General features: G+C 53.8%; 1 protein-coding gene across 1 annotated transcript in view; it reads right to left on the bottom strand.

Moving 5' to 3' along the window:
- Window positions 1–24,398, bottom strand: part of MYT1L (myelin transcription factor 1 like) — a 406,891-nt gene extending 382,493 nt beyond the window's left edge. The window contains 1 exon segment of the mRNA XM_006153537.1: window positions 23,753–24,398. The gene's annotated coding sequence lies outside the window, so the exon portion shown is untranslated.
- Between the last annotated feature and the right edge of the window lie 335 nt (window positions 24,399–24,733).

Here is a 24,733-nt window from a genome sequence, read left to right as displayed (position 1 = left end):
GCAGCCACTGGGCCGCCTGCACGGCCACTCTGAGCCCATGCTCATGAGCGTAAAGCAGACCCTCAGTGGAGGATTTGCACAGCACCAAAGTGTGAGTTACTTCGTTAGTAATCGTTCTATACTGGGACACGCGTTCAGAGCACAACGTAGTATGAACTTTCTCTTTGATTTCCAGAGAACGCGTGTCCTCCAGAGAGAGAGAGATGAGGCACCTCCTCAGGGAGTGGTCACACCATGACCTGTTCCCTCCACCCCTCCATCTTGTCAGGATTTGGGGCACATGCGCACACACACACACAGTGCTTTCTAAGCCACTGGGACCAGGATCTGAACCACAGTTGGTTACGTGGAGCCCAGTTCCCTTAAACACTATGCTACAGGGTTGGCCCTAAAATACTTTTTACAAAGTTTGTTCTGGGCCACTTGGAGCCGGGACTCATTTGGAGAGGAGGTGGGGTTGGTTGTGAGGGTTACACACCTCTACGGCAGAGCTCATGAGAATGTCAGTCAGCAGAGCCAGACAGCGAGCGGAAGGGCACTACAATTCCGTCGAGAACACAGGCAGTGTGCAAACAAATCACCGTCGAGAACATAGGCAGTGTGCAAACAAATCATCATGGTATGTTGCTTCCTCATACTGGACAAAAGTGACTTTTATTTCTCTATTTTTATTTATTTACTTACTTTAAAGTTTTTGCCATAGGGTGCATGCACTCGCTGGAGAGAGACAGACAGGCAGAGAGAAGGAAGGTGAGGGATCACCCCAGGGATGGCCACACTGCAGTCCCTGGCCCCCGTGCCCTCAGGATCTGGGTGTGCATGCACAGTGTGCAGCGTGACTTTCGAGCTGCCAGGTCTGGGACGCACACCACGGCCGGCCCTGTGGGAGTCCAGTGCCTTACCCGCACAGCCTGCTGCCCCCCCCCACACACACACACAAGGTGACTTTCTGTATCCCTATATTCGATGGCTAAAATGCATCCCTTGAACCAACTTTTGGCTTCACATGTGCAGACATAGGGTATAATATCTAAGTATCTATTCTCTGAGTAAGTTTAATTCAGCATACTCCTATTTACATCACTGAAGTAAGTTTTAGTCATAAAAATTATCATAAAAGAGGGAGGATTCGGTGCAGCCAGCAACGTGGCGGGTAGGCCATCCCACACAGCCATGTGCATTTTGCGACGCGGGCCAGCAGCCCAAGAAGCAGGCCAGGCGCACGTGGGTGCCCAAGTCCAGAGGGAGGGAGACAGAGGAGGGGACTGGCATGACCACCCTCCCTGGGGAATGCTCGGCGCTTTCTTGCTTTTCAGGTTGCCCCTCTAGTGAGGCATGCCCCCTTTAGCAAACTAAGAGGGAGGGAGAGGGTGGGGAGCAAGGAGCCCTCACTGCCTCTTGGCAGGAACAGGGTGAAGCCCACACTGCCTTCTGAGCTCCGCTACGGAGAGAGCTGGCCCAGGGCCCTGAGCTATTGCACAGGGGTTCTGGGGGCACCCACCTGCCCGCCCACCCACGGCCTTCTCTGGAGAGCAACCCGGCAGCTGCCAAGTCTGGACCTGGAGAAGGCCATGGCTCCCCCTGCAGTGCCTCTGAGAGTGAGGCCCCCTGCACTGCAGGGCCCAGATGTTCCTTTCCTTGTCGTAGGTTTTGCCCTGGAGGAAGGGAAGATGGAGGAAGGCTTTCCTTCCCAATCTCTACCCCGTCGTTAGCATCAATGGTTGGCAATAAATACGAGGAGTTCTTGTGTTCGACGGCCCTTGTCCACTGCATAGACTCATGGGCACACGCACGACTGTCGAGGCCGAAGTAGCTCCTCTGGCCTGGGCGGGGTGGAGCAGGCTGATGCTCACAGGCACAGTGGAGCCGGTGCACGGCCACGGTTTCCAGGTGGAATCAAAGCACCTGACAGGGGACCTCTTGCTCCATCAGTTTAGAGAAAAGTCATTGTTGCCATTACTATTCATGTTGGCCCAGCAGGTGTGTGTGTGCTCACCAGGGACAGAGAGGAGTGAGGGCACAGGGCCACGGTCATGCCACAGTCCCTTACAGACAGGGGTGAGGGCACAGGGCCACGGTCATGCCACAGTTCCTTACAGACGGAGGAGTGAGGGCACAGGGCCACGGTCACACCACAGTCCCTTCCTTCCATCTCCCATCTCCCCCCTTCAGGTTGTGGGCATGGACCTGTACCAGGCATGTTTCTCAAGCCACCTGATCTGGAACCTGCACTTCGCTGCTGCCCACGTGGGATCCGGGGCCTTATCTACCATGCCTCAGGCTGGCCCACCAACTCACTTCCCAGCAAGTCTCCTGGTGACACAGGAGTGGCTGGCCACGTTCCCCATGGGCTCCGAGTGCCTATGGACCGCTCTCAGTGCAGCTCCAGACACTCATGTCTATGTACCACGGTGCACGGAGTGACAGGCCACACAGAGGAGCCCTGAGAATGAAGGGCGCAGGTCCCCTGATTGGTGGTGCGCTGGTGTCCACAGCAGCACTGAACACTCGTGCCCCACCCCTCCACTCGTGATCTCTCTTCCCTTCCACAGAGCGCTTCTGAGGCCAGCCAGAACCTACAGCAGGGTGGGCAGGCACAGCACGTAGGCCCACGTTTCAGGGCCTCATCGGGGAGGGTATATCGCGACATGAACACTACAAAGGCACAGCAGACAGTGGCAAGGACCTGACATACCTTGTGAGCATGCAGGAGACAGGCACACCTCCCAGAGGAAGCTGGGATGCCATGGTGGAAAGGGGCAGTGGAGGGGTGGCACGCTGTGAGAACTCTGTGGGAGGAACAGTATGAGAACCCAGGACAGTGCGAATAACCCGGGACCATGCAAGTGACCTGGGATACTGCAAATAACCCAGGACAGTGCAAATAACTGGGACAGTGTGAGTACCCGCGACAGTGTGAGTACCCGCTACAGTGTGAGTATCCGCGACAGTGAATTCCTGGGACAGTGTGAGTACCCGGGACAGTGTGAGTACCTGGGACACTGGGAGTACCCGGGCAGTGTGAGTCCCCGGGCAGTGTGAGTACCCGGGACAGTGTGAGTACCCACGACAGTGTGAGTACCCAGGACAGTGTGAGTACATGGGACAGTGAATTCCTGGGACAGTGTGAGTACCCGGGACACTGTGAGTAACTGGGACACTGTGAGTACCCGGTGAGTACCTGGGACAGAGTGAGTACCCGCGACAGTGTGAATTCCCGGAACAGTGTGAATTCCCGGGACAGTGTGAGTACCTGGGACAGAGTGAGTACCTGGGACAGTGTGAGTACCCGGGCAGTGTGAGTACCTGGGACAGTGTGAATACCCAGGACCCTGTGAGTACCCAGGACAGAGTGAGTACCCATGACAGTGTGAGTACCCGGGACAGTGTGAGTACCCAGGGCAGTGTGAATACCCAGGACAGTGTGAATTCATGGGACAGTGTGAGTACCCGGGACAGTGTGAATACCTGGGCAGTGTGAGTACCCGGGACAGTGTGAATTCATAGGACAGTGTGAGTACCCAGAACAGTGTGAACTCCTGTACCCGGGACAGTGAGAGTACCAGGGATGGTGTGAATTCCCTGGACAGTGTGAATACCCGGGACAGTGTGAGTGCCCAGGACAGTGTGGGTACCCACAACAGTGTGAATTCCTGGGCCGTTTGAGTACCTGGGACAGTATGAATTCCTAAGACAGTATGAGTACCCAGGACAGTGCGAGTACCCAGGGCAGTGCGAGTACCTAAGGTAGCGCGATAACCCAGACAGTGTGAGTACCCGGGATAGTGTGAGTATCTGGGAAAGTGTGAATTACTGGAACAGTGTAAGTACCCAAGACAGTGTGAGTACCCAGGACAGTGTGAATACCTGGGACAGTGTGAATTCCTGGGACAGTGTGAGTACCCGGGACAGTGCGAGTACCTGGGGCAGTGTGAGTATCCGGGGCAGTGCGAGTACCTGGGAAAGTGTGAATTCCTAGGCAGTGCGAGTACCCAAGGCAGAGCGAGTACCCGGGGCAGAGCGAGTACCCGGGGCAGAGCGAGTACCCGGGGCAGAGCGAGTACCTGGGGCAGAGCGAGTACCCGGGGCAGTGTAAATTCCTAGAACACTGTGAGTACCCAGGGCAGTGCGAGTACCCGGGGCAGAGCGAGTACCCGGGGCAGTGTGAGTACCCGGGGCAGAGCGAGTACCCGGGGCAGAGCAAGTACCCAGGGCAGTGCGAGTACCCAGGGCAGAGCAAGTACCCGGGGCAGTGTGAATTCCTAGAACACTGTGAGTACCCAACACAGAAAATGAGCAGGGTGGTACAGTTCTTGTGTTGCCACCTGCAGTCGATCGGGTTGAGGTCCGGGGAGGTGTCAACCTGAGTGTGGGTGGGGCCTCCCCACAGGAGGACAGTGTCTGGGTTCATCTCTGTAGGAAATGGGAGACCCCTGAAGGAAGCGACTTGAAGCTGCACTGAGGAACAATTAGTCTGAAGGCAGAGTGGAGAGCGTTTGTCAGCGAGAGCCGGCGGGGAGGGCAGGTGTGGTGCACAGCCGTCCCGGAGGGAGATAATGACAGCCTACCCGAGGTGGCGGAGAAGGATGGAGGGATGAAACAGTTGGGAGAGCTATTTTGGAAGCAGAATTGGCAGGAAGTAGCTGCGGATCGGCTGGCAGATTAATTACCCCGAAGAATAGCTCTGCCTTGTCACTCAGCGGCACAGACCCTTCAGTAATCTCCCACTCTCCGGGAGCAGAGCCGTGCTCTCCTTGCAGGCAACGGCTGCAGGCATGTCGCTCTGACCCGGCCTGGCCTGCCCAGTGCCTTCAGGTCTGTCCGCCTCGTCCCCCGGGCCCTGCTGCTCATCAGAGAAGCCACCCCGGAACAGCACGTGATTGTTTGCTGCCAGCGTCTGCTCCCTGCTTTCCCTGCCTGACTTCTCCCCTCCCCATCATTACCTGTCAAAAGCCGTCGTTTTCCTTCCAGGACGGTCTTAAACACCACCTTCTTCTCTATCCCCATGCTAGATCGCTCAATGCAGTCTCTTACCCACTTAGAAAGCCATGTAAGTGGAGCACCTGTCATTCCCACTCCTTTCCCCAGCTCCCAACCCATGAGAGTCACGTATGCATTTGCCGTTATTCCTTATTGGTCTAACGTTTCCGAAACCGAGGACACTTGATTCATTTTCTTGCAGCCTCTAACATTGGCTGAAGAAATGGATGAAAGGACAGTTATTTGCATAAGTTTTGATCAAAGAGAGCCTACAGCAAGATGTGCCCACCTAACAAGCCAGCGAGCAGAACGGAGAATAAAGACGAGAAGCAAGGGGACAGTGACTCCCTGTCTCTGCGGACGCAGCACGCTCATTGGGTCAACGCCGACAGGGTGGCGGCTGGCTGCACGGCCCCCAATGCCTCAGGCTCGGCAACCGCTCTAGGCTCCCCAGGCAGACTGAGCGCGGCTGAGGGTCTGGTTTCAAGACTACAAATGACGAATGAGGCCCTTCAACGTTTTGATAACCAAGATTCCACGAGGGTCAGAAAAGGAAGGTGTCGCTGAACGTGCTCTGACACTGCATCCGCGTGGACACCTGCCACGCTGTCACTCCCTCCAGACCGAGTCACCTGCCGGTGTTTCCCACCTGTCCGCTCTGCACTGACGGATCTACACAAGGGGACAGCTGAGCACCAGAGAAGACGGCTGCTCGGCCCTGTCTGATTTCCCTGACACAAGAAGGAAAGGGATTGCAAGTTGTGAGGTGTGTGATGAGGTCATTTCAAAGGACGTCTAAGCTGATGGCCCTAAAGGAGGTGCCAGGTGACACTGTCTGCAGAATAAGGCAAGTTCGCCCTGTTGCTCACCTCTGGGGGGCGCCACGCAGGCTGTAGTCAGTGCTGCGGGCCCTCAGGGGCTGCGTGTGCTCCTGGACAAGGCCTGCTCCCAGCACCGTACTTCAGCGGGGCTGGCTGTTGCATGGAGTCTCGTTTTGTTGCCACAGACCGGAGCGGGCACAGGGGGAGTTGTGGTGAGGCTGCTCCCACCAGTGACGGGCACCGAGGTCGGGTCTGCACCGGCTCTGCCGCAGGCTTTGAGGAGACATGCCGGCTCCCACAGGGTTGGAGAGCAGCCATGTTCTGCTGAGAGAGCTTGAATCTATGGCCTAGAGTCCTTTAACCCTAACAGTTCTGCAGAAATTTCGCCTCCAGGGCATCAACCTTGCATGCGCATCAACCGTGCTGTGTCCACAGGGTATGCACACCCAGTCTGGGGTTCCAAGCACACTTCCTGCCCCCGTCGAGTCCTCCGGCTAGCTCACATGATACTCTCACGGCTTCTGCAGAATCAGACCTTGTGTGTGTGGCGCTGCTCTGGTGGAAGCAGGCCTAAATCTACGATGGTGGCAGAAGAGTGACACTGCGAGTGTGGCCCTCGCCCGGCCTCCAGGTGCAGGGCTATGGAAGGGAGCTGTGGGGAGACAGGATCCCAGGGAAGAGCACCGGGAGAGGCAGGTGCTTCTGTGGCCATTGGGGCCCACCTGTGGCTGGTGCCAGACTGCCTGCCTGCCTGTGCCTTTGGCTCCTCCCCAGGCTGTGTAGTTTCCTGACCGCTCCCTCCTAGCCCCTCCCTCACAGCATGCGCCTGTGGATACAGCACTTTAGAGCTTACTAAGGTTCTCCTCGCTGGCAGCTTTTGTGGCAGCTTCATTTCCGGCTTTCTCTACCGTGTTTCCCGTTCTCCCTGTTGCTAGGCCCTGCAGAGGTAGAGACAATGTCTATACGGCAGGCCAAGCCCAGACGGGACAATTCATTGCACTGAGGAGGCTCACCCAAAGCTGTGGGGGAAGACTGCTGTCAGCTGGGACCTCCAGGAAAGGGGATGAAGGAAGTTCTGCCTGGAAGCCAGTGGGGCAAAACCGGGCAGCAAGAGCAGCTACAGCATATGAAAACATTTCCTTGACAAGTGGGGTGTCAGCAGATGGGTGACTGGCTGGTGTTTGGAAAGAATGGATGAAGAGGAGGACACATGAATTGGGGGTGACCTGGGCACCAAGGGGGAAACAGAAAGAGTAGAAGCAGCAGTGCACTTGGGACCTGAAGAGGTGGTAATTTTGCACTTCTTTCAGAACACAGGTGTATTAGATTCACATTCTGTATTCACCATCTTTAACACATCAATGTAGAAGTAAAGAGCTAGTTTTTCCTCAGTGTCCTCGGCATAACAACGATATTTTTATAGATACCAAAGTCCATAGGCTCGTATAACGGGCTCTACACGTTTGCTGGAGCTCAGCTTATATAAAGCAAAACTTGGGAAACTGAGCACACGCACTGGTTCTCAGGCCCTGAGTGTGTCTCTTCTTCACTGTGTTCTGAGGTGGTGAGACAGAATGTAGGGGGTGCTCTCTGCAGGGCATAGAATAGGGAGGGCTCTCTGCAGAGACCTAGAACAGGGAGGGCTCTCTGCAGAGACCTAGAACAGGGAGTGCTCTCTACAGAGACCTAGAACAGGGAGGGCTCTCTGTAGGGGCCTGGAGCAGGGAGAGCTCTCTGAAGAGACATAGAATAGGTAGTGCTCTCTGCATTTACCTAGAACAGGAGGTGCTCTCTACAGGGGCCTGGAGCAGGGAGTGCTCTCTGCAGAGACCTAGAACAGGGAGTGCTCTCTGCAGGGGCCTAGGACAGGGAGTGCTCTCTGCAGGGGCCTAGGACAGGGAGTGCTCTCTGCAGAGACCTAGCACAGGGAGTCCTCTCTGCAGAGACCTAGCACAGGGAGTACTCTCTGCAGAGACCTAGGACAGGGAGTGCTCTCTGCAGGGGCCTAGGACAGGGAGTGCTCTCTGCAGGGGCCTAGCACAGGGAGTGCTCTCTGCAGAGACCTAGGACAGGGAGTGCTCTCTGCAGGGGCCTAGGACAGGAGGGCTCTCTGCAGGAGCCTGGATTGCAGCCATTCTCATCCTGACCCCTTTAAGCAGGCTACAAAAGTAGATAAGAAATCTGATATTCCTTATCAGGCCTTAGCCTGATTCATATGTATAAATTAGTTCAAAATAATTAAGTCTTTATGTTGTGGACATTTTGTAAGGAGGAGGGAGGACATTTTTCCTCCACGTATCCATGTACTAAATCCTCGGAGGCGTTTGGGACAAGGGAGGCCACGCTCATCATCACAGTGAAGGGTAACCCAACGAAGTGCCGGCTTGGTGGTACTGCCTCTTACCCTGGACATGTCCATCTGTGCTCCTGGAGTACATTCTGCTAGTCATGGCCAGGTGGTGCAGTGGGTGACACCACTGTGCCCACAGGCAGACCCTGGGCTCACGAGCGGGGTCCTCCCTGTGTCACCAGGCACACACGTGTGAGCCTGAGACCTGAGCTGGCTCAGACGGGGGAGGATGGTGGCACGAAAGCTGTCGGAGGGGCTTGCCTCTCTGCCTCTCTCATCTCTCTGTCTCTGTGTTTCTCATATTTCTGTCTTGCTCATGGATGAAATAAATCCAGTTTATTTTTTTAAATGTGATCATAGCCAGAAGATCAAATTAGTGACGGATCACTAATTTGAAAGACTTACTAAAACCTGGACTGAATGTCCGATTAATCACATGTACGCTCACAAATGCCCTTACTCTGTCACAGACTCACACAAATTTACCTCTAAATAGTCTTTTCTCTCTGGAAAAAAGGAAATCACATGAAGATTTGCAAAGTGGAAGAAAAGTAACTATCGCCATTATTTTCTTAAATGTTTTCCACTGTCTTATGAGGCATTTTAAGGATTTTTTTTTTTTTGAGAGGTTTTTGCTATAGGGCGCGTGCGCTCACCAGACAGACAGAGAGAGACAGAGAGACAGAAAGCGAGAAATCACCCCCCAGGCGGGTGCCCACGCTTCAATCCCTCCTCCGCCATTCTCCTCTCAGAATCTTGGGCACGCACGCACATGCACCCGGCGTGAGTTCTAAGCCACCAGGTCCGGGACGCAAACCGCAGTGGACTATGTGGGAGTCCAGCGACATAGCCATTATGCTAACTGCTGGTTCCCAGGAATTATTTTTGAAAACCATAAGATTGAAGTAAAGTCTTTAACCCTGTTAATAGTTCAGTAAAAACAATAAAGCTCTAGAAGGTCATATATTTAGGTTATAGAACAAAATGACATTCATTTTTTAAAACATACCAAGCAAGCTGTTAATGGTTTCGAAGACAGCTGCTCTCCACATACCCAAGTGTAGAACCCCCGATGTCACTATGAAGCATACCATGGCCACGTGACAGGAGGAAGCCCATCCACGACCAGGCCCCATTCGGCAGGGCCAGGTTGGAACAGCCTGTACCTGCTGGGCTCGTCCCCATGCAGAGGGCTTTCTCCCGCACAGACCCGGTCAGGCTCCTTTCCAAGGATCGGTCCAAATGGCACCTATTTATGAGCGGCCAACGGTCACCGGCTTTACAGAGCGACTCGCTCAGCTGTCAACTCTATCCCAGCCTCGCTCCAGTCACCCAGGTGACCCCAACGCACACAGCTCTTTCCTTGCAGTGCCCTGGTGGTCCTAGAAGTGGGGGACAGTTGCTAGTTCGCCTTTTCCGTGGCCATGTCTACCTTCGATGACACTGTCAGTTCTGAGGGGCGAGGGCGTGGCTTAAAGTAAGCAGTAAGCGGGTACAGTCGTCAGTCTTTGCTCTTCTCGTGAAGAGCTCTGCATTCAGGGGGCAGTTTCCGTAAGCAGGATGCACTTCCAGCAGCTGGGACCCTTTCATGGGCGTGCTTGCCTTCCGTGATAATGAAGTTACAACAGTACCCCCAAGCCCAGGGACGCCTGGGGCTCCCGTGATGCGCCCATGGGGGCGTCGGCTCAGCACACGGCTAGCGTGGTGCCGGCTGCTACTAGGACTCACTACCTGCGTTCTTGGCACCCTCGAACGCGTTCTTGGGACCCACTCCCAGCAATTTCTCAGCAGCACAGGTGGATGCACAGTGTGGATGGCTGTTGAAGAGCTTGGGCCCTCGCAACTTACCACTCTAAGCTCTGGACCTTCCAGAACGGTGCCTAAGCCTGCTGGCCCATCGTCACAGGGCCCATGCTCATTGAGTTGGGAATGGCCGAATGCAGGCTTTATGCATATCTCTGTCTCCGGAGAAATGTTTCTTTTTGAATCTCAAAAGGCGAAAGCAGCTTCAGCAGTTTCTCAGTGCCCTCTCCCTTGCCTCCACTCTTCGTCATTCACAGAGCGGCCTGCCCATACCATGTCTCCCCACTTCTTCGAGTGGAAGAAACATCTCCCAGAGCTTAGACTAGAGTTTGCATGTGGCACTTTGTGCTTCCAAGGCAAGGACTATTTTGTCTAAGGAAACATGTTCCTGTGTAGTTCTGCAAGAGGATACCTTGGTAACGGGGACCTGGAAAGTCCCCCAGACCAGGCCAGAAGTCTGGGTTCCCAGCAGACGAGGGCTGCCCGGTCTTCCTGGCCATGGTGGCGCACTGCGCTTCTCTGTCTCGCTGGCTGTTCCCAGGACAAAATTGGAGAGCACCCTGCTAAACTGGGGAAGTCCGCCGTTGGCTACCCTGGCAGACTCAGGCTACTGGCGACCGCACAGCCTTGCTCGTCCTTCTGGAGCCTTGTATGTGGGGCATGGCAGGTCTTCGGCACTAAGAACGTGCCCCTGCGTGGCTGGTGGCACCCAGAGTACTGCTTCCTCGAGGGAAAGGCAAGGGGGGAGCCCACACCGAGTCACAGGAATGACGGGGACGTGTGGGCCATGCCGTCACCGGAGAGACCACAGCTCGGACGGGGTCAGGACGGAGCAGCTGCTGGCATGGCGGGTCCCGTCAGCACGGCTCTCCACCTGGAGCTGCCATTGGGGGACGTGCCGAACGTGCAAGTTCATGGGCCCCAAACACATGGGGTAAAGACAGAAAGGGATCAGAGGACTGGTTCTCAGTCCACGGCTGAGTTTCCTGCAGTCTTGTGATACTTCCGGATGGGAGAGCGTGTCCGACCACAGGACTTCCAAGTCAGCGATGTCTGGGTTAGACTCAACAACCACACGGGCACATGCTCCAAGCACGCCAGGGCCTGAGCATCAGGCTTGCTTTCCACACTCCCCTGCAGAACGCTAACAGAGGGGACCCTGGCTGTGCTGCTGCTCCCAGTATCCAGCCTGTCACCTTCTCATAGCCCTGACCAGGAAGAGCCGCCCTCATCGGCCCTGGGAGGGACCTGAGGATTACAGAGTCCGACTCCCTCACCTTCGACAAGCAACGGACGAGAAGAAGGAAGGGAGACAGGCCCCAACGCGAGTGCCAAGTAAAAGCTCTCCTACCGCGAGTGGGAAAGCAGCCTCGCGTGACAGCCATCGTTTCGGCAGCACGAGAAGGGAGCGTGCCCTGCTGTCAGGCCACATGCACCCAGGAGTGGGGCCGCTGGGGAGCCGGGGTGAGCGGAGCTCGACGGGGGTGCCCCAGGTCCAGGCTGTGTGTTCCCCGGTCAGGGGAGCAGAGAACAGGCGGTGCCGGGATACACAGAAAGTATGCACCACGGTGCTGCTGGTGCTTTTGCTGAGTACTGGGCCCCTCTTCCTCCTGCTGATCACCCAGCCAGCAGCCATCGCACTGCGCCCGGCCTCAAGCGGAAGCAACTCCGTGTGCGCAGCTGGCCTTGAAGACGCGGAGCGTGTGGTGGAAAGCCGTGGCTCTCCCACCTGGCATTCCGCACCCAGTCCTCGCAGTGCTGCCATTTGTCATCTGGAATATTTGTCATGGCTGGGTGTGTTTTCGAACTTACTCAAAATCCAACGTACGCGGATTGAAACGTGGCGTGTTACAAGGAGGAGTCACCTGCTGTCTTACAAACCCGCCTGTCTCCCGCTCACGAAGCCCTCTGATTAGGCGCGGTTCTCATCATTAACTTCACGACTAGAGGAACAGGTGGCGTGCCCCTTCGTAAACAGGTGTGCCTGCTTGTCCCTGGGGAACAAGGGCGAGCTTCTTGGCTTGCACTGTGGGTGTGGGTCTCTCAGGGACAAGGACTGTTTTCGAGCTCACACGATCCCAGCAACAAAGTGCACAGCGAGCATGTGGGCAACAAGGCCACGCCAGCCTTGTCCTTCGGGTCTGAGCAGAACTGCCATGGTATGGGAGGTTCCAGTGCAAATTCAGTGGACACTTCTTGTGTTCATTCACGACTGGACGAATACGAAGCCGGCCAATGGGCAGATAGTTAGTCTGGACGTCTCCACCCAGACTCCGAGGACTCAGGCCTGTCACACACGTATGCCTGGCATGGACCGACCCTTCCCCTTGATGCAATCTCAGAGTCCCATTTGTAGGCAGAGACAAGGTGGCTGTTTGAAGCCTGAGCTGCTTCGGCTTCCAGCTCTGAGAGAACATGAATGCTAATTCCAGCCTGACTGGTCTCTCACGGGCCTGGAACAGACTCCACTCTGGTGCGCCAGGTGTGTTGGGTCAGGGCAGGCTCCATGCAGGTGGGCCGGGGTCCTGGGGCTGGGTCAGGGCAGGCTCCGTGCAGGCAGGCCGGGGTCCTGGGGCTGGGTCAGGGCAGGCTCTATGCAGACAGGGCAGGCTCTGTGCAGGCGGGCCAGGGCCCTGGGGTTGGGTCAGGGGCAGGCTCTGTGCTGTTAGGCTGGGATCCTGGGGTGGCTGGGTCAGGGCGGGCTCCGTGTGGGCGAGCCAGGGCCCTGGGGACCACCTGCTACGCGACGCGTGCACCTCCTGCTTTAAACTCCCCTCTGCGTCTCTCTCAGTAGCTCTGCAGCCAACGTGAGCTGCAGGGGTCAAGCCGCTGTCCCTTCAGTTCTTGCCTCAGTGGGGGCAGGACCCAGGGGACAGGCGGCCTCAGTTGGTCGTCCGTGGCCTGACCGTGTCATACCTAGAATGCTCCACTCTGGTCTCTGGTATGTCAGGAACTGCAGACAGACAGCGACGCTCGCCATCACGTCTCTGGGCGCCCTGACTGTGCCACAGCCTGCGTGGTCTTCACTCCGGGGGCCCCTTCGTAAACAGGTGTGCCTGCTTGTCCCTGGGGAACACAGGGAGGGATCACGTATGTGGAGACATGACGAGGGAGGACCGACAGCCAGGCCCTCAGCGAGCCGGGCCTTTCCGCACTTGGCATGGGTGGAGGTCACGAACCCAAAGCAGGTACTTTGTCAGACAGAGCGTGACGGGATGCTGGCCATGTGTGGCGTGTGGCTCGGAGTGGTCAGCTGACTCACCCAAGTGTCATCGCCCACGAGCAGGCCCCTGGGTTGGCCTCATGCCTGGTCTCGAGGCACAAAGTGCTTTTCTCCACCTGGCGTGAGCCTGACGTCCCTACGCTGACCCTGCCCCGGCCACCTCATCTCCGCGGGCAGGGTGTGTCTCACTGAGCGGACCCTGCGCACAGTAGGTGCTCCGTGCACGTGGCTGCGTGAGCGGCTCAGCTAGCAGAGCTCGGGAAGGCGGCGGGGCTGCTTCAGAGTCAGGCCTTTCATCTTCGCGTTGACTGGGACGTTTTTCTTCCAGGACAGGACAGAGGGACCCCTGGGCTAGCCACCATCTCCCTAATGCTGGCTGGCTGTCACTACACTACCAAAATGCAAAATCTAAAAACAGTTGGCAAATTGACAAGTCGGCTCAGAGGGCAGAGAACAGCAGCTACCCCCAGCCGAAGTCCCCCTGGGGTAGAGGCATACCCCCGGCTTCCAAGCCTGAGTGTCTCCCTAGGGCAGAGTGGCACGCCCCAGAGCCCTGCCGAGACACGAGGGCGCGCCGGGCACCCGGCCGTCTTTGTGCTCGCTCGCTAGCGCTGGCCTGGGAGAGCACCTGCAGTGGGGCTGGGCAGGCGCAAATTCCAAACATGGCACTTATTCACACCACATTAGCCACAGGTCACGACAGTTAGGCATCAAGTTTTATTTCTGTGATAATATACTCCGAGCCCTCCAAAGAGCCAGTAAAGGAAAGGATTTCCCGAGGGGGGAAAAAAGCAAAAACAAAACTAGCTGCTGTTGAAGATAAACAGCCCAGCACGGCTGACGTAAGCCCATAGGCTACCAGGAACTAGACGGGATCCAGAGAGCACAGGTGCCGAGCCCCGGTCACTCACCCTGGGGACCTGCATTTGCCCGTCTCCCACAGAGCCGGGGCTCCTGTGTCCGAGGAAGCCAGGGAGAGTCTGCTAGGCGAGGCTCACGCGAGGAGCCTCCCGGTGGCCCAGCACGGGCGGCCCAGCAACCTCGCTGCCACCGTCTCTGTGCCTTGGAACGGCCTCCCCCTCTTTCCTGCAACTGGTGATGAGCTGTACTTCCCACCACCAGACAACAAACAGCTGGGCGGGTGCCAAGGCCCGTACATCCGTGGTCTACCGTGCCCTTTCTAATCAACTTCCTAATTAAAAAATGCCGTGCTGGCATGAGCTATGAAGGCGGTAGGCTTGGAGTATCGCGCAAAATCGCGCCCCGATCCGGGGTTGGTGGGAGTCTGTGCTCTTGCAGATGTTTACGAGTTTTCCTGGTGCAGAGAGAGAATCAATTTGCTTGCGCCTGGCCCTCAAGACGTATTAAATTGATCCTGAAGGAAACGGGTTTCTGAAAAGCTCTTGCCCAGATGCATTAGGCAGGTGGGGGTTCCAGGGAGCCAGGGCCCACTGGCAGATGCCACATTGATCTCCGAGCGCTGGCAATCTCGCAGACAGCTCTGGAGCAGACTCCATTTGATGGCTCTCTATGGGGTGCCCTGCAGGCTCGATAATTTCCACAGCCAGGCTGCCTGGCCTGCACCACGGCGACAGGGCTCTGCTCCCGGGTGTCTGCTCTCTGGCCCTGCTCGGACGGCACAGCCAGTGGGGAGAGGGCCAGGCCTGAAGCCGGCCTCTGAGACCTGCCCCTCACTCCCAGGGCTCAGCGAGGTGGCGGCCCTGGCACTGAGACGCTGCACTGACGTAGACAAGCCCTCATGGAGTGCCACTCAGCCACACTGCAATGTGGGTTGAGAGATGGCCGAAGGTCCCCCTCCCAGTGTGGGGCTAGAAATCCTCAAAGGAAAGCCAGTGTCCCTGTGCTAGCAGCGCCCCCACAATTAGCGATGTGGGGGCTGCCTGCCTCAGTGCTAAGCCCGCCATTTCCCATCTGGAAATTCCCCAGGAAGGCGGCTGTCCTCGGGTGGGTTCCTTCAGCTCAGGTTGCATGTCCTGTCTAAGCGGTCAGGAAGACGCGGGGAAGACGCGGGCTGCACACGGAATGAGGCACAGTTCTTCCAGCTCCCAGCGAGTGCACACAGGGACAGAGCAGCTTAGCAGGCACACGGCTGGCTGGCCCCGTCAGCTGACACCACACTGTCGCTTTGGCACGTTAAAAGCACATGGACACGCGCCCTCACCAGCCATCCCCAAGCTGACCGTGGTACCCCCGACAGCCAACGGCAGCACGCGCACAGGTCTGGCAACCTTGAGAGGACAGAATCGCACACTGTCACCCTGCTGCCGGGGCCAGGCCCCAGCAGAGCCACTGCAGCATCCGCTCTCGAGCAGCCCCAGGGCAGCCCCGACCCCTCCTGCCCGCCTGAGCCTGGCAGGCTGAGAGCCCGAGCTGGATGCCAGGACCGATACTGTGGGGACTCACGGACAGGTTTTCTGTCCAAAGTTGATAGTCTACCTTGGAGACAAACTTTGAAAAAAAATCCCCTTAGAAACTTAAGCCCAGCAGGGCCACCCCACTGCATCTCCAGGCCTGGGTCCCCTCATTGTCCCGGGTCCACAGGGCCTGGGAGCTGACAGGCTGGCGCAGAGACCCAGAGCAGGTGTGTCAAGTGGAGACTCAGGTGGCATTGTGGGGGTGGGGGCAAGCACAAAACAAAGGCTAAAGCAACACCTGCGACGGGACAGGCGGAGGCACAAAGCCCCGGAGGCCGCAATTCTCAAGCGTCTTTGCTGTTTTCAAAGGACTAAGGTGAAGCCAGAGCTAAATGCTGCTATTGTGCCCAGGAGACTTCTAGCTCATAATAAAACTAAAGGAAGTTATTTAAATCATGTAAACCTGGCTCAACTCTGAAAGGAAATGCAGCAACGGAGACAGTACAGACAGGACTTTTCTCTAAGCAGAGTTCAAGAATCTGAGAACAATTAAGAATTTAATACTCTGGGTTAAAATGCGAAAAAAACTCACCCTTTTCCTTATTTCAGTTTACCAGCGAATTTTAAAATAAAATAGAAAAAGAAAGCATTTATTTATGTATTGGTTGACAGACCTAAAAACATTAGGGAATTCACCCAGTGTGCCAGAGTAAAGGCAGAGGGGCCCCAGGGGCAGCTCGTGGGAGGGAGCACCCCAGCAGCTTCGTACAAAGGGTTAAAATGTTTTCCAACACCTCGTGTTTCAGGCCTGGGTTCCCTGAAGGTGGTTTGGCCTGCTGTGGAAAGGCATACTTTTTTTAAGCCGTAGAAACTGCCCCTGCCCTCCAAAAACATTGTATTTTGGGGGTCAAATATTTACTGTCATTGTTTAAAGCAAACAGCTAAAGTAAAGCAAGTCATTCCTAAAGAAATAAATAACCAAGCTTAAAAAACAAGAGCAAACTAAAATCACCATGATCTAAAGTATCCAGGAAACTGTAAAATAGATAAAGGATCATCATTTCTCCTTGAGTTCAGCCTTAAGAGCAGATGAAATAATTAGGCTAGTTAAAGCGAACACCTTGCCTTGTAAGGAGGATAGGAACCGTCAGAGCAGAACTGTTTACCCGTGAGCCCCCGGTGGACGCGCTGGGCTCAGCGTGGAGGTGCCCAGACTGCCGTCCTCCAGCTCCAGCCTTACATAAGAAACGTGCTGCAGACGACAATAGGGAGCCGGGCTCCAGCAGCTTTATCCACTTCTCACAGAGAGCTGGCGACAGGAACGGACACCTTCTCCCGAAAACAACGGCAACTAGCCAGCGTTGGGTCAGTGTTTAGATTTCCTGTCTGTAGGAGCCACAGACCCATAGAAACTTCAGTCCAATTCTCACCATCTCCAGTCAGCTGCTAGTTAAATTAGCTAAAATCTTCTTCCGGCTAGGAAAAATATACACCAGTCAAAACTAATTCTGTCTGGGCTTTCATTGAAATAACATTTGCTAATTTTGCTGGTCTCGGTGCACTGTTCCAGAAAATATTAATTGAGCACGTTGAGTAATGGCTGCTGTACATTTCTGAGAACAATCCTCTCTAAACAGTCCACTTCCCTTCAGATGTGCGAGCAGGCAGCTGGCCACACAAGTCAGCAGCAAGTGACCCCTCCTGGTGCTGACCACACGGGGTTGCACTTTGCCCCACTTCGAGGAGCAGACCCAGGGCAGGACATGTTTACCTGCAGGGGTGTCAAAGGGAGACCTGAGGGCTGCAGAGCAAAGCGGTCTAGACGGATTACCTGCGAAAGGTCCCCGTGGCACCTTCAGCTAAGCCAGCATCTGAGGGCAGTCGCTCCGGCGGCAGGCCCCTGCCTTCCATCCTGGGGACTCACCCTGGAAACCCTCCAACCTGCCCCACACAGAACTCTCCTAATGCCTTTGAAGGCCACCAACCCTTCTGCACTCACCCAATCAACTTTGCACTGCTCCTCTCGCCTCCGGCGCTCAGACCCGGGGCCACTCTCATCTGCATGCTAATTATTTTACCACTTGGACAAAAGTACTAACGCTCTCAGACAGGACACCAACAGGCCTGAGGTCGAAGATGGGGATTAATAACTTGGCACCTCCGAACGGCAGAGAAGCCAGGCGTGCGTGCGGCGCGAGCGGGTGGATGTAGCTCAGCCGCCGTCAGAGGCAGCAAGCAGGTGACAAGGCCATCCTGCCAGGCCCAGGGAGCCCACAGCGCGGCCCCAGGACAGCGGCAGAGCACGCCGGACTTACCCTGTCCTGGGCCGCATCCTTCCAGCAACACAACACACATCCGTTCCCCCAGACCCTAACCCGGGAGGAGCCTGCGTGGCAGAGCTACGGCTGTGGACTAGCCTGTCTTTCCGTGCCTTCCTGCCTGCTAGCTTGCAGCAGTCAGCAGGGCTGGGATGTAGCTGCGCCGTCTTCCATGGCACCCACAGGCCCCAGCCCCAGAGCACGGCTGGGTCATGTGCAGCGCTGTATTGAATGTAATAGATGAGAACTGCAAACACCAGTGCCAGGCACTCACAGCTCCCGCCAGGTCACATCGCCAGCCACCTCTCCCGACAGGATGCTACAGCAAACCACACGGCGGCTGAGACACCCACCGGAGTCAGCCGGACCCCAGAATCACACGTGGTGCTTCTGCCTGACATCTCAGCAAAACAGAACGAGGTCCCAGAGCCCCCCACCGCTGCTCCTAGCGGATGAGCAGTTACACAAGAGTTAACTCGGACTGATTCTTAAAATCTCTCGGGTTGCCAGCCACACTCCATCACTGCCTCGGTGTGAGCGCCGTGGAGCATTTCCGTTTAAAACAAGAATCAGATCTATTCTCTAGGACAGTGAAAACATCCTCAACCTTTTAGCATGGTTAGAAGACAAAAAATCAGGAAAGTTTTATCTGAAAAGACCAAATGAGATTTCAAATATACAAAAGGGAGCGTGGATCTATGACTTCCATTAGCATTTTTCTGGTTAAAAAAAGATGTGCTGCTTTTATAAATGGCTTCTTGAGTCAGGCAGTCCATGTGTTCTCTGGCGGCGAGCACCCGTCCCACTCTGCCAGCCCTCTCCCCACACGGCTCCGTGACAGGCCACGTTAAATCATAAAGGCCACACGGCACCTCCCCTCCCCCAGAGCCTAGCCTCGAACACACGGACTCCTGTTCAGCAAGAACTCCAGGCAGCGTGCGGCCACGGCGGCGCCCACAATGGAGAGCTGCTGGGTGCAGCTCTGCTGGAGGGAGCCTCCATTGTCGGCTGGGCTGTGTACCAAGTCGGGCGACGGGCAGGGCTGCAGGGAGGGCAGCTGAGTGCAGAGGACGGGCAGACAGGTGAGGAACAGCTGTGCGCTGAAGTCGTAAGAGAACCTTTGACATAATTCTCAAGGGCTGGGAGCCGTGACAACCAGGCAAATCAGAAATGCCGTGGACCCTTTAAGCAGAAGGGAAGAGGTACCTTTCTGAGCAGAGTCGGGAGCCAGCAGGCTGAATCCGGTTCCGCAGCCGTTTCTCACACGTGCGGTGCTCTGTCTGCCACAGGGAGACGGTCGCATGTCGGTGCCGGCCACATGTCCGTTCTGCTCACCCCTACCCTCCAGAGCCTCCCCTCTGTCAGCTCGCCGCCAGCAGCGAGAGCAGGGCAGAGCCCCGCCAGCCGCAGCAGGCCTCCCCGGGACACAATGCTGGCTGTGGTTTAGTGGGGAGAGCGACACCAGGTCCGAGTTACCAAGAGCACGACTCCAGCTCTCAAGGTAATTCCTCTGAAGACGGAGCCTCTGCCGCCCGTGCTGAGAGCAGATCCTGGCCCCTGTGGAGGCTGTGCCCCCCTCACCGAGCCTGCCAGCAGCCACCGCAGCCTCGGCCAGAGCAGCCCCAGAGCACCCCGTGCCACTCCATCTCCCGCAGCACAATGCCCCTCACCCAGCACGGGGTAGCTCCCTCCCCCTCCCAACTTTCCTGGTCATCGCCACGTGGGGAGTTGGGGTTTTAAAAAGAGGTGCATGGTGAGAACAGCTCCCCGACAGAAGAGCCAGCGCGGTGTCCCTCGGCGTGCCTCAGCATAAGTAAGCACGCGTGCACTCTCCCGACTTCCCTGCCACCTGGCTTACATTTTCTCTCCATCCTGATCACTTCCACAGATACCCTGAGGACTCATTAGGGTGTCACAGCGCAAAACAGTCGCATGGTGGAAACACGCATAGAAACCTCACTGTGTGCTGGAACAATGCAGGTGTGAAAGACAGGAGAGAGGCAGGCGGAGGAGACAAGCAGGGCAGAGTTAGAGAGAGGGAGAGGGAGGTAGGGAGAGGGGAGGAGGGCACAAAGGTACACAGACTGAGCCACGCTGCCAGGGCCACGGCCTTCTGTGGGCACAGACACACGGCTGGTACTCAGAATAAGCTGAAAGCCGGAAAATCTATGACAGATTATGTGAAAGTAGGGTACCTGGTATTATTGCCTCATGGATTGTGGTCATTTCAGGCAATATTTCTGAAATGGGGAGGCTTGCCAATCTGAAATGTCTTTTTAAAATATACCAGCCACAAATGACATTTGGAAATGATCCTCCAAATCCCCCCCCCCAAAAAAAAACCTCCAAACAATAGCAACAACACACCTCTCTGTATCTTTTCTTTTAAGTTTTCGGTGGCTTCTGTCTTTAGGTAGTTTTGAATAAATACAGACTAATCCCTTTGTGGTATAGAATACAGTGTGATGAAACTTAGCTTGGTGAAAAATATGCTAATCATTTTCAAGTTTTTGTTCAAGTTTATTCATTACTGTTTTCTAAGGAAGGCTACACAGTTTCCCCCAGGAAAATAAAAAAGCCTAAACTTGAAATTGCATAATGCCATTGCATTCAATTAATGCTATGGAGTATTTTCATTTAGGAAAGAAGCAGAAATTGAGTATCTTTTTCCTGAATCTGCCTTCATTTGCTGGACAGAGTTCTGGTGAGACCTTACATCAAGGTAGACTGCCTGCCAAGTACTCATGCATTTGGAAAACTGGTATTGACTGGGGACCAGAGCATTGCACCCCCGGGGCCACCCCGCGAGCCAGCCCCCTGCACAGCAGGGAGGCTGTTCCCCGCAGTTCTTACTGAGCCCTTTTACATAAAATATTTAAAAGTAAATGAAACTTTCCGTCATTTGAAGCTAAAACTGTAGCCTCTGCAATGTTCCGATGTGTATGTAAACAAAACATTTTGGATCACACAGTATGTGTTTTCAGAACAACAACTTTCCCTCAGGTTAGGTCGATTTATCGGCAGAATTGGAAGTCTGGTTATACATGTGCCTTTGAAAATATTGTTTACTCAACAAAATGAATGTTTCACACAGAAGTAATTGGTCGTTAAAAGTTGTACACATGGAGTATTTTTAAAGGCAGATGAACAAATAATCATTTTGAATTTAAGTATATTTAATGAGTAAAAAAATCCCAAATGTCTTTGAAGTGGCACAATCGTTTCTTTTCCCTGATCTATTAAAAGTTGACAACAACAAAAAAAGACACAAACCGTCAGATAGTGAAAAACTGGATGCATCAATACTAAGATTCAAAATATAAACATTTTCAAAAGAACAAAAAGTAAATGAGGCGAAAAACACAACAGGAACAATGTAAGCGAAGCCTTGAAGTCTTATCCCCCCAAACACCCACCTGCTCCCAAATCATGCTTGTCTAATTCATCGCCCAGAAGAGGCTGTGGGTTCTTTTCTTGTGGGACACGACACCACTCCCACGCAGCACCTCACTGGCCCTTCCACCCTGACCTCAGGTCCTGACCCAAATGGCGCAGTTGCCACGCGTTCTGCTGCTGGTGTAAGTTCAACGAGAGAAGTTGAAATGTACGTGTCATGCATACTTTCTGCCTTACTGCACCACCAGCTAATCCTGGCTTATCTTTTCAAAAACTAGATTTGACTGTTAGTTATGCGCGCTTGGATAAAGACTTTTTCATTTGAAAAGTAGAAACGTTTACAGCTTCCCAACTCCAAATGACCCTGCACAAGTAATCTTACTGAATCCGTGTCCGGCGATTTCAAAAATAGGTTAGAACGTGTAGGCAACGGCAGCCGGAAGACTTGTGCGAAGTAAGTCTTCAAGGAGAGAGACCTTGGCTGCACCATCTTCACATCTATTGTGACCATAAAGGCTGCTCCTACTTCTCCCTCAATAAGCACAATCATAAGGTGATGAAAGTGAGCCTTTTCACCCCGCCCTGGCTAGCAGGGAGTCAGCCCCTGCTGCACGCAACCCCTACCAGCCGCGGACAGCTCCTGGTGCTGAAAAGGGAGGCAGAGACGTCTTGCTCACAAAGGCTCACTCCACCAGCCTTTGAAAAATCACAGCAAAACTGAATGAGGTGGCAAGTGCTTGGGCTGAATAGCAGTGTCTGCAGAACAATGGTAGCCAACTCTAAATCCTACTGTAATCACATTAATGAGATTAATCAGTGAATTAGAAGCAGTCAAATGTCAGGGAGGCCAGGAAGAATCTAACCAAGATTGGTAATTAACTTTTTTTCGGTGGGGGGATCAGTTGTGCTACCTTCTAGCTTTTCAGAAGTTGACAATTTCGATTGACGAATCTTCAGACCCCATGTACTGATTAGAAGACAGCAATGCCACCCTCCATGTTCCAGCCCAGATCCGAGTGTCTCTACAATGCTTGAGCTTAGAGTCCACTGAGAAAGCCCGTGCCACTGCAAATCATCCCTACAGGCTACCACGATGTTATTGTCTCCAACTTGCTGAGTGTGAAATGAATGCTTAAAACGAACGTACTTGTCCAAACTTCAAACTACAATATTTAAAAAATGGCTGAGTTTAAAAGGAGAGGTTATGTAACCACTGCGATTGCTTATGAGAAATCTATGTAGAGTGGCAAGAGTTTCAGTAACGTATCATCGACAGCTCACTTGGTGTGACACAGAAAATTCATTGTTGAAGTGTCACTTTACAAAGACTTTTAGCCAGTCAACTGCATGCCTCTGAGGTGACAGAAGCCTATATGTTTCTTTAGGTCAATCAGGAAAACAAACTTCTTTTTTCTGGAATGTGTCACTAGTAGCATCTATAATATACAATCAACACTTTGGATTCAAAGTTTTCGAGAGGTGGGAACTTACAGGAATGCAGTGGTGCTGTTTTTCAGAAAAGAATACGATGGCAGACACTTACGGTTTTAAGCAAACACGTTCTTATCTGTTTGAAAGACATGCCTCTACTTATCACTCACAAAGCAACCTGACTTTCATAAAGCTGAACAATTAAGCTAATTATACCTGTAAGGGTGTCATGGCGTGCTTCTGTATATGATGTTCAGTAAAAACATGGACACTTGAAAAAGTGCTCTTATATAAGATGTTTTTACTCTAAGTGAAGAGCTAACAACGAAATTCTACAGCTAACACAGTCTTAGTGGGGTGAAAAATTGCCCAAGCTAAAATAATACTAAATCCAAAGCCTGGGCTGTATATTTTATGAACCTCATTCTTAAATGGGCATTTACAGACATGCGTATTGCTTTGTTGTGGCCTGTCTTGAAGTGGAAGTATGCAGTTTAAACTTTTGGTTCATTCATTTAAGTGACATCAAAATCATTTCTGCTCTAAGTGAAATGCTGTTTCATTATTATAAACTTCAAACATTTAGCTTCTAGTTTAAAATCTTTATTTGAGTTTATCAATGTAAACAATAAACATCAACTTTCTTCTTATCATCTGGCAAACATAACAGTGCATCAAGAATATCTATGATTTTAACTTCTCTGTAAAACGACCTACTGCATTTGCAATGTAAAGCTATCCAGGAGTCTGTGGGAAGTTTTGTTTCAGAGCCCTCAGACCCTCTGAGTGCTATGCACAAGCAGCAAGTTTTTTGTTTTGCTTTTTCTAGTAAACGACATCGCAGTGAAGGCATGCAACCTAACACCCATTCCGCTTTAAAGACAGATTTCTGCAGAGGAGAACCTCCAGCCCAGGCACCGTCCAGCTACCAGCCACGCTATCAAAATAACTTTAAACAGCAGCAAACAATGGAATTGCAGCAGAGGACCATGGACCGCAGTAACACAGGTCCTGTCCTCCGAATCCAGAAAATTAACCTAATGAATGTCACATACCTCACAACATGACCACCCGGCTCACGAGTGAAAGGCAAGTAACTGCTGGCTCAACGCACCCGGAGGCAGAGAGCCCTGATCCACACGAGTGGGGCGACGGCGAGGACTGTGCCTACCACGAGACGCAGGAAAGGTTGCTTTTTGTCTTCAGTGAGTACTGACATCGTAACCCATAGTCCAGGGAAGGAAAAAATAAAACGCACCCACTGACAATGGGTGAAAAGTCAGGGCTTCAGGAAGGCTGCAGGGAAACGCTCCCCCGCTCTGTCAGTGTGCAGTAGCTTAGGGAAAAAAAATGTCGCCCGGGCAGGGATGGCAAACGCCGCGATAGGCTCACGGGCCTCGGGGGTCTGGCTCACCCCCACGTACAGCCCTCATGCACGCAGCCCCACTCAGCCTCGCTGAGGCTTTTTTTTTTCCACATTTTTTTTCACAGGCTCCAAATCCCCGGCATATGACCTTCTGTTAAATAGATAAAAAAAAAATTGCTTATCAGTCATGCAAATGAGGCTGAATTCATTTTCCACAACAGATGGCCTCATAGATAATGATGATGGAAGAGAGAAAATTGAATGTCTCTCACAAGGTGGCCATGGCAACCGAGAGCAGAATAATATCAATAATAAGCTCACTGCATAATAAGGTTGTCAGTCCCACAAATCAAAGTCTCCAGCTAGATCAGGTAGCCCACCCCACCCGGCTAGCCCCCAGGTAAGCGATACGTGTGTGTGTTCTACAGTGACCGTGACGACCAGCGGATTCCGAGCCACTCGGGGGCGGGGGCGGGGAGGGAGGGCTGCTTGGATAACGACATGACAATGTGACATTTGTTTTTTCTTTTCCTTCCTTTCATTTTCCGTAATAGACTCGGTTTCATGGAGGGTCTTCTAAATGGCCATGTTGAACTCGGGCTGTAGGGTTGGAAGCCTCCCCCTCCCGCCTTCCCCCGTCACCCTGGCTCTCCCGCTGGGCGTGGATGTG

The sequence above is a fragment of the Tupaia chinensis genome, unplaced genomic scaffold, assembly GCF_000334495.1.
Source record: "Tupaia chinensis unplaced genomic scaffold, TupChi_1.0 Scaffold000377_5, whole genome shotgun sequence".
Taxonomy (NCBI): Eukaryota; Metazoa; Chordata; class Mammalia; order Scandentia; family Tupaiidae; genus Tupaia; species Tupaia belangeri.
Note: the sequence above shows the minus strand (reverse complement) of the source record. Positions and strands in the feature narration are given on the sequence as shown.